At 40.4% G+C, this 15146-nt stretch overlaps 1 long non-coding RNA gene across 1 annotated transcript; it reads right to left on the bottom strand.

The window, feature by feature from the left end:
- Positions 1-10030: 10030 nt before the first annotated feature.
- On the bottom strand, positions 10031-14035 carry LOC114562073 (uncharacterized). The gene is made up of 3 exons (XR_003693434.1): positions 13851-14035; positions 12664-12714; positions 10031-11157 (listed from the first exon to the last, which is right to left on the bottom strand). It is a non-coding gene; the product is annotated as an uncharacterized LOC114562073 (long non-coding RNA).
- Positions 14036-15146: the final 1111 nt, after the last annotated feature.

The raw sequence follows: 15146 nt of genomic DNA, 5'->3' as shown, positions 1-15146 counted from the left end.
TCAATAAAGATGAGACAGTGACTACATTCAGGCTTCTTTGTACTCCGAGCATCGGCAAACTAATTTTAACTTAATGAACATGAATTTTATTGCTGAAACAATACCTGCAATCCACATGCGATTATTGCAATTTCCATGTTTTGTTTAATAACCCCATGGCAATTTACAGTGCAATCGTTTGCTGAAACTCATTAAGTCCACAGATAGGATCTGGTTTTCATCTCCTTCTCTATGATGGCTGCACATGAAAAAAAATGTTTAGGAAAATCCTGCAACGTTAATGAAGAGTAGATGGAGGGCGGAGAGATTTCTACAATAGCTGCACCCTCACAGATTGTTCCTATTTAAATGTGTATCTGGGTTAGCATGAGTGTGGACAAACTCCCAGAGGACGGGAGGGAAGGAGGGAAAAACCTTGATAGGCGCAGTCGTGACAGTCATGGCCATCAATACCCTCTCAATCTGCCAGGAAACAATGAGAGAGGGGGGGTAAAGATGGTGATGAGCAACACTAAAAACATTGATTTAGCATTTGTCCACTTCATTTGTAGTGAGACAAGGAGGCGACAGGGAAGGAAAGGTTGGGGGTCTTTGAAGAGGCAAATTCGGGGAGTGTTTAGCCTCCCATTCAGATGTCGCCCTCTTGTTGGAAACCAAAAGCAACCATCCCTCCCCTCCGTATTGTTGAGGGTAAATGTGGCATGGCGGGGGTCGATCATGTCTGTGTAAATCAGACACAGAGAGAGTGTGTGAGGCGGTGGGAGTGTGTGCATGTGTGTGCGGCTATGGTCGCGCATAAAGGAGGCCTGCACGCCCATGGATGGGTATGGGACCTACATCGTCATTAATCCTACTTAAAAGAGACAGTGTTGGCAAAGTGGCAGCGCACCAATCCAGCTGCTCCCCCCACAGAGTCACTTCAGAGACCCTATCTGACCCCCCCATCCCTCCCACCCCCAACCACACACCCTCCTGTCTTCCCACCCCTTACCCCTCCATCCCCATCAACTCAGCCTTCTCCACCTTAGGCCCAATTTCCCATCACTTTCCCACCACACACCGCCCAAAACCTAGAACCCCACTCTCGTTCACTCACCCATCCCTGCCATACATCACTCCAAATTAAATTTACATTAGGCCCTCCTCTATCAAAGAAGCCAAAAGAGAGGCAGAGAGGGAATGAGATCGAGGGGCTGACATCATTACCCGGCAGCAGAGCACATGACCGTCATCTATTAAACCCTTTTATACACATGTCTCAGGATTTTACCAAAGTTCATGCATACCTAAGTGCAAGTTTGTGTTAAAAATTAAAAGCTCTTTTAGGAGGACAAAGGAGTTTCTGAACTGTTGACTTTGAGAGGGGCTTTATTACCCCCAACCATGAATGTCTCGCATCGCTATAGACAGCCCCCGTCCCTTCCTCTGTGCCCTCAGTTTTTCTCTTCCTCCTACCTCTGGCTCCCACTGCCTCTTCTCCCGTCATTGGCCAGTGTTGGGTCTACTGTCTGAATATTAGACATAATATTAAAATGGTATCTGCTACAGTAAAATACCAACTCTGCACTTAAGCCTTTAACTGAAGTTTCAACTGTGAAGGATTTTGTATTTTTGTCATCTTCTGGTGTTGTGTAATGTAGGGCTTCATACTATGAGCAGATACAATACCTGAGTTTTCATAACAAAACCAAGCAAACATTTTTGATATCTTATTTTGAGAGATATCAAAATCTCTCAAAATAATTGGACCTTTGATTCAAAGGTCTGGTCTATATTTTTCTTATACTCAACAAATCCCATGAAAAGACCAAAATCAACAATACATTGATCCTGCTAACATGTATTGTCTATGAAGCCAATGCATGGTGTAGCTTATCTGTGCCATAGACTTCCATTGATGTCCAAAACTATTAGAAACCCATCAAGGAGCCAAACTCATGCACTAACTGACATGTTCCTTCATTATAATGCAAAAGGGCACTGTTTATTTTGAGTCAATCCCATGCACTTTTCAGATGCAGTACATACTCACTATGATACTAAATCCACCACTGAAAATAGTCCGATGCAAATGCCCTATTTACTCCTGTTTGAGTGACATTTGCTAAAAACTATGGTGACCAGCTGTTGTAAGAAATTATTTAGCCATTTTTTAAAATAAAAAAACAAACAACTTAATAGCTTGGCTCAGAGCTGAGATCCAAAGACAAGGTAGGGAAGTTGGAAAGATAGAGAGAAAGTTGAACGATAGAATAAGGCTTGTTATACTACCAAAGGAGTGGTTTTCCTGAAAGACATTCATGGTGTTGCACTCGGTTGTTCACATAAATAAGTGACAGAAAAAGTGTCAAGAATAAAAAAGAGAGCTATAGATCAAACTTTGGCCACTCATCACACATTTGCACAAGTGGCCAATCACAACATGAGATGAGTGTGGAAATGGTTGGAGACAGCCGGGAGGTTTCTGAAGCTATTTCACCACCCAACAAGCAGCTATGACGCAGTATACTGGCCCTTTAAGACATTGTTGGAATTAGTGCCTTCATGGCATTTGGGTTCGGCATTTGACAATAAAAAAAAAAATCTGGACATTGATGACTGGACATCGATGCCAGCTTCCCGTACTTTACACTTAGCACAACACTCTGTGCTATGGACACATTCAGTTGGTACCAAGTATTTATATTTGATCCCCAGCTCTAGTTGTATGTATGTCTTGCAGTATTATGTTATTTCTTCATGTGTTTATGTTGTTTTGTTGTAATGAAAACTGTTGTCGTATTGTGTTGTATTATGTTTGAGATGCATGATGTTGTGCCGCACCATACGTGTTTTGTTGTGTTGTTATGTCTTCTTGTGCTGTATTGTATTCTGTCATGACATGTTGTGTTGTGCTATGTCGTTTCCTGTTGTGTCGGATTGTGTTGTACTTTGTCAGGTTGCATTATACTGCAGCATGTCGTGTTGTGCCCTCTCCTCTCACTCTATATCAGTGATGTATTAGGACAGAGTGTTACCTCCCCTCACCGTTGGGGATATATTTGCATTGGAGCGTCTGAAAGCAGCTGGAGTGAACCAGCTCAGTAAAGGCACCTGAGTGCTGAGCGCTTACTCTTTAATTGCTTCATTATCGTCTGTGCTAATCCCTCTCCAATTTCGACACTCTCATTTTCCACACTAATTTGTCCCGGTCCCTCTCCGGCTCTCTCCTCTCACAGTCCACAGCGCTATGGCACCTATTTGCTTTCCAAGGCAATGATAACAATTAATGCAGCAGTCGGCGGCGCTTGTTTCATATAAACCTGTTTTAGCCGACTAAACAAGGGGCTGCTGATAAACAGACTCCGGAGCCAAGACGCAGAGCTTCACAGCACCATTTGTCTCTCTAATTATGCTTTAATTACAACTGTGTATGCTAATACACTAAACATTTGCATAGAAGATTCGCACAACTTTCTGCTTTTTCTATAGGAGTGCTGCGGAGGAGGATAGATCAATAGTTCCGGTGCTTATTGAAAGAGGCCTGCACTGTGTTAAATTACATATGGGAATTGTTTAAAATTAAAAACAATGCCACAGTGCTTTCTGACAAACTGTTTATTTTATATTGTTAGGTAACAGCAAACAAAGGCGGAGTGATTATAGAATTAGGTGGCAATTAATTTCTTAACTACAAAACATTGTGACATTTTACAATAATAAAAGTGATTATAAATGCTCTTGACAAAGACACGTGGTGTTGTTTGCTGCAAAAGGATGATGTCATACCCCATCCTAAACAACAATAAGGATGTTGTCAGACCGTTGAACCCCCGCATTTACAATTTATTCTCTATGACAGCAGGCTTTTCGCTCGGTGTGTGGCCATTTGCAAAACACTTTAGCTTTAAGACGTGGTTGGACACTCTTACTACCTTAAGTACCCAGATCAAATATGTCACAAAACTGTTCGCCAATTTAGCTTTTGCCACGTCATTTACCTGACAGCTTTAAGTGAAAACTTAAGAATTTTATTTTTACTTTATGTGAGTGTGTTTTTGCTGTTGTTGCTCCTTGATTTAATCAGGGTCAGCCTCCTGCTACGTCTCAGCCATCCCAAAATATAATTTTTTTAAACTATCACTTTGGCTTTTCCTTCATTTTATAACTTTATATTTTGTCGAGTTTCAAATTTCACTTTTGACCTTGGAAACAGCAGTTTACAAAACATTCTTCCCCCAAGGTCCATTTAGCAGCCGCTCTGGAGCTTTTATATAATATTCATTAGCAGATGGAGTCTGCCCAGTTGTCATGGAAATACAGATGTTCAAATTTCCCTATTTTTTTTGCACTTAAAGGATTTGAATAATCTACAGAATCCATCCGTTGGGGATGATCAAGTGATATGATCTCAAACTTCAGAACAGCTACTAAATGAGCATTGAGGTGAGACTGTTTTGTGGTTTGTACACATGTAGCCTTGTTTTTTGTCTACGGTCATCCCTGTGCCTTTTATTCCCCTTTGTTCTACTCAGTTCTATTCTATTCCATACCTCTTACTGCACTGCCCCACTCTTCGCTCCAGCGAGGCGTTGAGCTACACACCTAACTTAACTACATGTCATTGAGTCATTAACATACAAATGACCTGCAGTTATCCTGTGATCGGGGGCCCTCAAATGCCACCAAATGCTAAGGAACCACCATTTACAGATAAGTAACCCAGCCAGCTCTGGTAAGTAATTCCTCACCATGCCATTTTGGCTAAAATCAAGGCATTCAATTGGCCATTAGGATATAGGCCTCTGACAGTTAAGGTTAGTGGTAGAGGTGATGATGATATTGGTGATAGAGGGGTGTAACAGAGAGGGCGTACACTGAGAAGAAACACACATATTCACTTGCTGCGGTGGTAAATACGACACATAGCCCACTCCTTTGTAACTGGGGTGATGATCCGTCTCTATAGGATGATCTAATAGCTGCTGACTGACTCAGTCCACACTCATCAACACAGTCACACCACTGTTTCTGCGAGGAAAAATATTGTACATACACGCCATGCAGGTCACAACTTACAGGATATACTTATAAAAAGTTCTTAAGATTTTCACTTTATTTAAAATGTATGACTATTCAAAAATATAAATTATTTGCATGTAAAATAGAATAAATCATATTTAATGATCAGGTTAAACAACTTGCAAACATCTTTAAAAATTGACAAAACTATCTTATCCAAATGTCCCAATGAGCTTTCTATAGGAGTGTTCCCACCTGCCATGGAAGTGCAAATGCAACTCAACTCAACTTGGATGATGAGTCCTTAAAGTGCTCAGACAACATAGACATTTTGCAACAAATTTACTACATTTCTACAATTCCGTGACAACTGGGCAAACCAGCAATCTGCTGAGGAAGATCGTGTAATATGGTTGAAAGCTACTGAACAGCTGTCGTATCATAGCTGAATGCTTCATGTGGTGAGATTGTTTCATCAACTACTGTTTAGGTCAAGAAAGAACTTTCAATCTCAACTTTTTTTGGAAATATTATATGGTAAAATTGTACAGTGTCTATTTTACATTAACACCTTTCACATTTGTTGAAAAGTCTGGATTACATTTTTATTATTCCAATACTTTCTTTGATATTAGAGTATGCATGTGCTGGTAGTAAATAGTACATAGGACCGTAATTAGTAACTGCACGACATCACAATAAAACAACTTTCAAAGAGGTTGTGTGTTTACGAGAGCGGCAATTGCCCTCCCTCTCCTGGCTGCTGCCGTGCGGCCAATGTCGTTTACATTGAAAACAATTGAGGCGGCAACCGCCTGCTGTCTGACGGCACAATAACCTGAACCAGGGAGGCTACCAGAATGGTTTAAAAAACGCTCCTGAAAACACATTCTGCCTCTTGTCTTTTATTGTATTTTTGACAACAGTTCCTCACACACAATACTCGACGTGACACTGTGTTTGACAGTTGGATCAATATATATTTGGTGACCTAACCCCTCTGTCTCTCCAAGCAGGAAATCTAACAGCTATGAAGTATTTCATCTGGACAGAGCCGTAACCTATGACCCTGAGTGCAGCTCCTCTCTCCACCAGGCACAGTGAAAGTTGTTGCACACTTGTCACAATGTTGGTGGCAATTGACGCATACCTCTCTTACTCTCTTGGTCTTTTTGTACTGTCAGAAACACATTGCACACATCACTTGCTGGCTTAACACAGCCAGGCTCAAACTTTAAGCCATTTTCAGCAGATTTAAACACAAATTATAAGCAAGTTTAACTGCAGCAGACTGGCAGTTTAATCATCATAATTTAAATGGAACCCTTCATCTGTTTGGCCAAATGTACAGTTTTGGGCCAGTTTGGTCCATTTTGTATTTTTTTCTCTATGAGATTTTTAGTAATGTAAACTAAAATTAACTCCAGTGATGCTTATTTATTTTCTTTTTGCACAATGAAACATTGTACAGCTTGCTTAAATATACAGTAAAACTCAAGGGTGAATGATATAATCAATGACACCCTCATCTTGAATTGTTACTTTAAATTATTCATCCAGGAGCTGCAGCAGTGCAGCAACAACATTTAGGCGGGTCCTCTACTTTGGCTTTATCTCTCGCTTCTGTCATCAAAATTGAGATAGCAACTCAGAGGAGGACAAGACAGAATCAACAGTGAAAACAGAACAAATAATATTTTCCTCGCACATCATCTATCTGACAGAAGGCAGCTAAAGGAAAGGAGAAAAGGGAGAGAAAACAGGAAAAATCTTGGCCTGCCCGCCAATCTTTCATTCGCTCTGCGCTCATCCATCCTGAGTGCACCTCTTAATTTGGTCCTGCCACAGACTGGGCAACAGAGACCTTCAGCCATTGGAAACAAATGATCTGGCCAGGGAGGGGCAACAACTCAGGGCCAGCAGTGCACACTACTCAGCTGCTGGGATTTACTTTGTATGAAAGAAGTGGATTTGAAACATTTGGGCATTCTTGTCTGATGTTCAGAGACAGGTTTTCTGGGTAATTGTGTATTCCAACAAAAGACAAATCTTTGACCATTAAGCTATTAAATCATACTATTTATACAGTCTAGACCAGCCTTGTGTGGATGAGCTTTAAAAAGCAATTCTGTTCACTAAGCCCCGCCCCCACCTTAGTTACTGTTGCTATGCCGTAAAGCTTTCCATTCTAGCAAAGCCCAACAATGATAACGTTGGCAGATTTACCAATCAAAAGCTAGCTAGATAGCTAATTAAGTTATTGTTAGCCCTATTTGTTGGTTGAAAACACAATCTCTGACTGACGTTTTAATGTTTCCAGCTGGCTTGTTTTTAAATAAAAATCTTTTAAAAGGCCTTAGATATGTACTTGATGTCTACATACATGATTCCGTGCTAAAACCTGCATGTTCCAGGCAAAAAGTCAGCATCCTAAGCAGTTTTATTGCAGTTTTATTACAGCTAGTTTTATAACAGCACAACAACAAAGGTTTTAAGTCACTTGTATTCAAATTATATTGTAATCAAACTACGTCACTAATTATTTTTTCCGAATGTGAATGGTTCACTAAACTAAAGCATCATAATCAATACCCAACACAGGTAACTTAAGTGAACTCTGTATAGCTTCATTTGCCATTAGGGAGAATGGGACGCAACCAAAGGTTGCTTGAATTGCCATAACAACACGCAAAGAGGGTTTACAAGCATGATTGCGCATTTTGTTCATAAGGACCAGGGCTATTGATATGTTGATTGACATTGAGATAGACCTTAACTCACTTAAACAGTGGGTTCTACTGGGACTGATAGTATTTGGTCCTTCTGCGACCAAATCCTGAGCGTTGTTAACTTTTGACAAAAACTGTTGGGCCTAGCATCAGAAATCTTTGACCGACACCCCGAACTGTCACAATTCACCTAAATCATTTAAATTTATGAGGAAAAACAAAAGAATTATGAATGAATGTCTCGGCTGATGACACAGGCGCACAAACACAGACAAAGAAGAGAAGAGAAAGGAGTCAGTCGAGTCTTTGTTCTTTTACAGTAAGTTCTGTGTATTGTCGTGAAGTGCAGGGTGGCCACATGGTGACACTTGTGACTCTATCGATGTCAACCTAATTTTACAGTGAAACCAGAAGCCTCATGTCATCCTCATGTGAGAGTTGAGTAAGAGGCCTAGAATACACTGGGGAGATGATACCACCCCCCCCCCCCCCCCCCCCCCTTCACACACACACACACACACACACAAAAAAAGGAAAATCATAACACATGGTGTAAGGACGTCTGACAGTTTTACACAAGGTGTAGAAGAATAGTAACTACACAGTGTATACAAAAAACACACACATGGGGACCAATATTTCTCCTGGGATTACAGTGACATGGATCATGACATACACCAGACGGACACAAGTACAGGGTGAACTTTGTGGCTCTGAGGGATCATGGGACAGATGCCAACTGAATGGACCATGTCAGTACGACCAGTGTGAGGACATACGAGTCCCCAGTGGACTTCTTTATGTGAACAGGACATTAGTGTTGGCGCAAAGGTGGCAGATAGATACTGTGGGTGTTCCTCAGCTCTGAATCTATTCAATAGCTCTGCTAAAACCGATGGAAAAAAGTGTGACATTAATCTGTGAAGTTTCTTCTTTTCACTCTAAGAATTTCTATTAGGGATGGCAACGTCGGTCAGTCCGCCACTTTGGTCCCGACTGAAATAGCTCAATGACTCTTGGATGGATTACTATGAAATTCTGTACACATATTCATGGTCCTCAGAGGAGGAATCCTACAGTCCTTTGGTAATCCTCTGACTTCTCCTTTAGCACTACTATGAGGTTGTGGTTTGGAGAGAAATGTCTCCACAACTATCGGATTTAGATTGCCATGAAGTTTGGTACATCTGAACATTCATATCCTCCTCAGGAGGAATTATAATAATTTTGGTGATCCCTTAACTCTTCCTCGAGCGCCATCATCAGGTCACAAATCTTATTTGTCCAATATTTGGGTTTAAGAGCAAATAAAAAGAAAGTATTCCAATCAGCCTCAGTTGTACTCTACTTTTTGTGCTTTAGCAATGGTTAGCATGCTAACACGTTAACTAAGATGGTGAATATGGAAAGAAATTATAGCTGCTCAATTGAATTTCAACCTCAGCTGAAGTTCAGCCTCAGCCAGTATAATGACATTTACTGCTTGGCCATTGATAAATAAGTTGGGTCTTAAATTGAATGTATAGTTGTAAAGCGCCACTGTTCTGCAAAGACAACACGCTGCCCGTCATGTGAGATGATGATGGTCAGCAGCAGCAGCCGTCACTTCTCAGATGTTTTAGATTGTATTAGAGCACATAGAAGTATTCCTGTCTGATGACTTTGGTTTTATACAAATACAATTTAAGGTAAGTGGAAGTGTCTTTGAAATAAATCAAATGTTTACAGAGCAATTAATGTGCTAAATTGAAAGGAATCTCAGGACAATAACTGAGGGCAGGTTAGGCTGCTTTTATGCACACTGGGTGCACTGTAAACCACACTGCATGGGTTTGTGAAGTATAGTCCAGCATTGTTTATGTATAAGTTACAGAAGTAAGGACATTTTCAGTGGGCTAGATAAATGAATAGCATCCAACTCTCACTTTGACCTTTTTGAACTTGCAGGACTGTAAAGTAAGCTGTGTCTTGTATATTGCACTTTTATGAAGGTCTGTGCACCGTGAGATTTTATGTAATTGATTATCTGAGCACCAATTTTACTGCAAACCTATTTCCAAGATGGTGTAAACTACAGTGGCCGTGAGAGCTCAGTGCATTGCAAATACAAAAAACACAAACACACAAATCAAATCAAAGGAAGAAAACATCTTCACCAATTTGACAACACATAACAAAATGTGCTGCAAATATAGAAATCAAAACCAAATAGAGAAAACACAAGCAAATACAAAGAGGTTGCACACAGAAAACAGAAACTGAGTTTAAAAGTTTGTACTGGACAATAATAAATGAGCCAAGCCAAAAAAAGTTGTATAGCTTTCAGGGTGTGCTGTGGGACGTTGTTGTCATTTTTATTTCTCTGGTAGAGTCACCATACTAGCTCTCTTAATACATCCATGAATGGGAGTTGTTGCCATAGTTATGGCTCATTGAATTACTTACTCCATGACTTGGTCAGTACAATATACTCACTGTGTAATAATATCGGAATCATGCATTCAGAATGTTAAAACTCAAATAAACTTATATCGTTAGCATTTTTTAACATCATTACCGGGTAGTCAACTTCAGTGCATTTCTGAAAGTTTTCTTAAGTTGCAGTACAGTTAAACTCATGATATTAGAAGTTTGCCAAGGTGCAAAATGGTCTGTTGGTTTGAAAAATCATAGGCCTACATAATCCATATCATTCATTAACATGGTTATAAAGTGTGAGTGCTGGTGCAGAGATGAAGTTACAGATATGGAATAAACATATTCATAACTAAAATGAGCAAACAAAAGATAAATTCATGTACTATTCCAATAAAGAAGAAATGAATTACCCACAGGACAACCAGTGAACTTGAATCTGCTTTGTTTTCTTTATTATTCATTGTTAATTGTTTGCTGTGGATAGAGAGCTCTCTTAGTTTCCCTCTCTTTCTATTCAGTTGACATTCCTGACGGGGAAAATCCAGAATTCCTAATGAAGTGCTAAACATGACATATGCAGGGAGAAATTTTGGATCGCTCGCAGCTACAGTCTCGCAATGTTCCCGCTGCATGAATCTGCACCAACAACTCCAGAGCCAAAAGAGCAAGAAACAGAAATGACATATGCTGTAAAGCTTGAAATGTATGTAACTTCCTCAATATTATCCTTGACTGGCTTGCTTTGTTTCAAATGTGTGTCGAAACCATGTACACAGATGAATGACCCAGTAAAGGAATTCCTTCTGCAGCTCAATGAAGTGGCTTATGCATGGCAAATTTAATATGTGGTTTTGCCCAGACAATACCGGGGTTTGAGCAGATCTGCTATGCCCTGGAGCTGGGTGATGAAGAAGAGCAACACAGAGGAGAATGGGGCCTTTGTGAGCCTCTGAAGGTTTGAAGGCCCCTTTGCTGGATGCAGCAAAACCTGACCCAGGAGGACGAGTCCCTAAAGGGGAAATAAGATGGGTAACCATTACATAAGTGCAACAAATACTCAATAACTAAGCAACAGAACTTCTACACATTCAAGAGTAAGTTTGCATCCCTGATACCGCACTATAATATAATTCAAATCAAAATTAGAAATTTTATGGAAAGTCCTACTGCTGTATGGCCGGAGAGTAGGATGTGGGGGCTCTTTGTGATTGCCTAATGCCAGTTTTCAACCAGAGAAATGTATGAGGTAAGGGGCAGTAATAGAAGTAATAGTAATGGTTGATATTATAATTTACAATTGGATAGAAAAATGGTCATTCATCATTTCCGCTGCTGCAGCAGAATAAAGCCAAAGACGTTGCTGCACATGGATCAACCTTATCTACCTTTATGAAATTGAAAAATAATCTACAGTCTTTAGGCGAGTCAAACATTTGTGTTTGAGAACCACAAATAATTTTTTCTTAAGCATTTAAAACATTACTGTGTTGCAAATCATGCAGAAAAGTCACATTGAAACACCCAAAACATGGTGAAAAAAACACACAACGCAGTTATGATGACTTAATAGGTGTGTGCATGTGCATATATGGTCATTTCAGAATCACCTGTCATCAGGAAGTTTTAGTGGCCTACAGTTTTAAGGTGTTGACCATATAATCACAACGTCCCCATTCATTCCCAACGTCCCCCTCTCTCCCCTCATTTCAACATTGTTGCTGTCTGCTGTCTAATAAAGGCATATTAATAATTTAAAAAAGAAATCGTAATAACCTCTCATCGGGAATTTGTACAGCCCAGTGAAAATTAAGAATAGGATAAACATTATGTTGTTTGTATCCTCTATATTTGACCTGTTTAGGCAACCCTTGATTCAATGTCTGTTACCCATAATGCATCTCCAAGCCACGGGGAACACTGCTGCCACAGAGTAACCAGTAGATTCTCTGATTGCATTTTAGCACATTAAGCTCTTTGTAAACATTTGATAACATTCAAAGAAGGTGTAAGGCGGCTCCAAATGACATTAGTAACACTAACACGAGTCATCTGACAGGAATACCTCTAATTTCTAGAATAGATTGTTTTCATGCAGAATTCTAACATGATAATTGAATTTGCTGTTCTAAGTAGCCTTCTCAAGTCCAGTCACATGTTCCTATTGGCTGTTTAGCTTCCTCTTTGGTTCTTGAGTTGTAACATTACAGGCCAAAAGGAAACAAGCCAGTAACTATTAACCGCAGCACTTTGATGATTTTTTAACATGTTCAAATGATACCATAAGCTTCCACAAGCCACTGGCTGGAAAAAAATCATCAACCAGTTGTTTATCATGCAGTTTAGTAACATCTTTTTGAAGGAGTAATAACTACACTGATACAATAAGGTATGTTAAAGAGCGCAGTTAACAATAAAACATACATTCTGTATTGGTGATTGCAATGAATGTTTAACATTAGCTCCAACTGCATATTGGTTTATAATTAAGAATGATATATTTTCATAGAATACTCACCTATAAAAGGTCAACCCTATGTGGTACATCTACCCACAGCTCAACAGGCTCCTTCAATAGAAAAAAAAACATAAATGAATAGAAAAACAAAACAGTACTCTTAGATTTGTTGTTGTTTGTCTAACTGTTACAGCTGAGATGGACCAAAATTTTAAAGAACTGTGAAAAGGGTTGATGAAAGAAAAGTGACAAAAATGTTCAGCCACAAGACCTTCATGTTGCTGTTTGTTTGAAAGCCTATTTATGTCCTATTTATAACTTTTACACATGGAATAAATTAGTTTGAATCTAAAGAGCCTCTTCTATTTTTGTTTATGGAACTATGGAACAATTGTTTACCTGCTGTCTAGCTCTTTTTTTTGTAAGTCTACAAATTGTGACCAACCCCACCACCACAATTTGTGAACATGCCCAAGGCTGCCAAATATCACTAGCACTGATTTACATTTATATCCTATCTCACTGATATTTGCACCCAAGAAACAGTGCTTGATCAGTTTATCAGAAAAAGCTTTATCCATGTGCAGTTAAAAAAAATCTGTTTTAGAGATGGTTCAGATCCACACACACACACACACACACACACACACACACACACACACACACACAGAGAGTCACATACACACAGAGATACACAGACACACATACACACACACACACTTGTGTGTAAGGGCAAATCAATCTATGGTTCTATCAGTTACGAAATGTTAGCACCTTTAAAAGGGAAAACCTCACTAAATGAACTAGTGCCTGTAGTGCTGCACGTGTCTGGATGTGTGCGCAGTGTGCCAATGTTGAGTTGACCAAGTGACCAGCAGAATGATATTCGATGTGAGCACGCTGCCAGGTGTCATTACACTTCCCCTTCCAGCAGAGAAAAGCGGTCACACATGCCACCATCTGTTTCCAGGATGCCCTCGCCAGCTCACCGCAGTGTCCTTTTTTCTTTAGCATATTTTGTCATCGTAATTGGGACTGTGTGTGTAACAAAATCTGATCCTCTTTATGGGTTAAACAATATCTTGTGTACTTAGCGAAATACTAGTGCAGGACAGCGTGAGTGAGCCAAGCTATCAGATGTTTCTTCCAAAAAACGCTCGTCCTTGTCCTGAGAAGCATGCAAAACAGACGCACATTAACATTTAGTCTAATACATTCAGAGGTGTAAAAAAAAGGCCTTAGATTACCATTTGAATTTGTCAATGCACAACAGCTCACAGTTGTGCATGCCGAGGGCTGATGGCACGTTTTGACACCGATTCAATATGAAAGAACGGATGGGTTTTAATTTTAACATCCGTTAACACTCCGAGCATTGTGGTCACTGTGAAACATATTCCAAACAACCGCCTCCATCTCTCTTCATGCCAGCTCTGAGTCATCCTGACTTAGACATCCAAGCAACAAGACCCCCCCCCCCCCCCATCCCGCCTCGGTTTCCTCTGACAACAGTATCTGCTTATGATCTGCCTGGACAAGCACACAGTCCTCAAACAGTCACAGAGCGTGATTTGCAATGCAGCCTCTGTGTGTGGCGCCCACCCCCCGATTGTGCGGCGATGTGTTGGACCGGGCCGGGTGTCCACTCAGTCAAATCAAAGGCGCTTCCCTTTCGGCACTGTGGCAGAGTCCATTGCCTCTGGAGCCACTCGTTATTACATGCGAGGGGGGACTTGTGATCTTTTTAATTATTCTGCACTTCATTTCTATCCCACTATTCAAAACGCAACATGAGAATTGATTGCCTCAAAGATCCATCTTTATAATCTCCCCCAGGCCCATAAATTACCCAACTTTGGGGCAGGGTGCACGAGCGTTGCAGGCACAAGCAGATCCCTTTCAGAGCCGAGCAGAGCCTCATCACTGCAGTGTGCTGGGGGAGCTGAGCTGAATGGGTTCTGCTCTTTTGCTCGCTGAAAACGGGAGAGGAAAAAAAAGTACACTTGTTATCTTGTGAACCCTCAAACATGTAAGATAGGAATCTCTTGAATGTCAGCGACAGAAATGGAATTAACAAGAGATCTTTTTATTGTCACAGAAGGTCATTAGGCTGCCAATCGGGGTAATTATGGAAATGATCTCCCCAGCTCTTTGGAATGTTTTCCTGCTTCCATAAGGACTTGAAAGTGTTCAATCAGCCTCTCTCGTGGGAAAGTTCAGCCATAACTGCAAGTGTACCAGCAAAATCAAATTAAGCAAAGAGATTTCATTAGTATTTATAGCCCCGAGGCATTTGTAAAAGTATGGAGCAGCGGAGTAATGTGGGACTGTGGAGGGGAGAATTATTGCTTAATGACAAAGGCCATACCTAGAAGACACACATGGATAATGAATAGGAGGCATTGATTGCATCTTTAAAGAGGATTCTTGAGGGAATGTAAAATATTGATGCTTGTGTGGCTGACTTTGGACTCCCGGCATGGGTGTGAGGGTAGTAACTTTGTTTGGGTGTTAACACTGTTTGGCTGTTAACTTTATTACTC

Source organism: Perca flavescens, chromosome 9, assembly GCF_004354835.1.
Source record: "Perca flavescens isolate YP-PL-M2 chromosome 9, PFLA_1.0, whole genome shotgun sequence".
Taxonomy (NCBI): Eukaryota; Metazoa; Chordata; class Actinopteri; order Perciformes; family Percidae; genus Perca; species Perca flavescens.
This window is presented reverse-complemented; position numbering and strand designations above follow the sequence as displayed.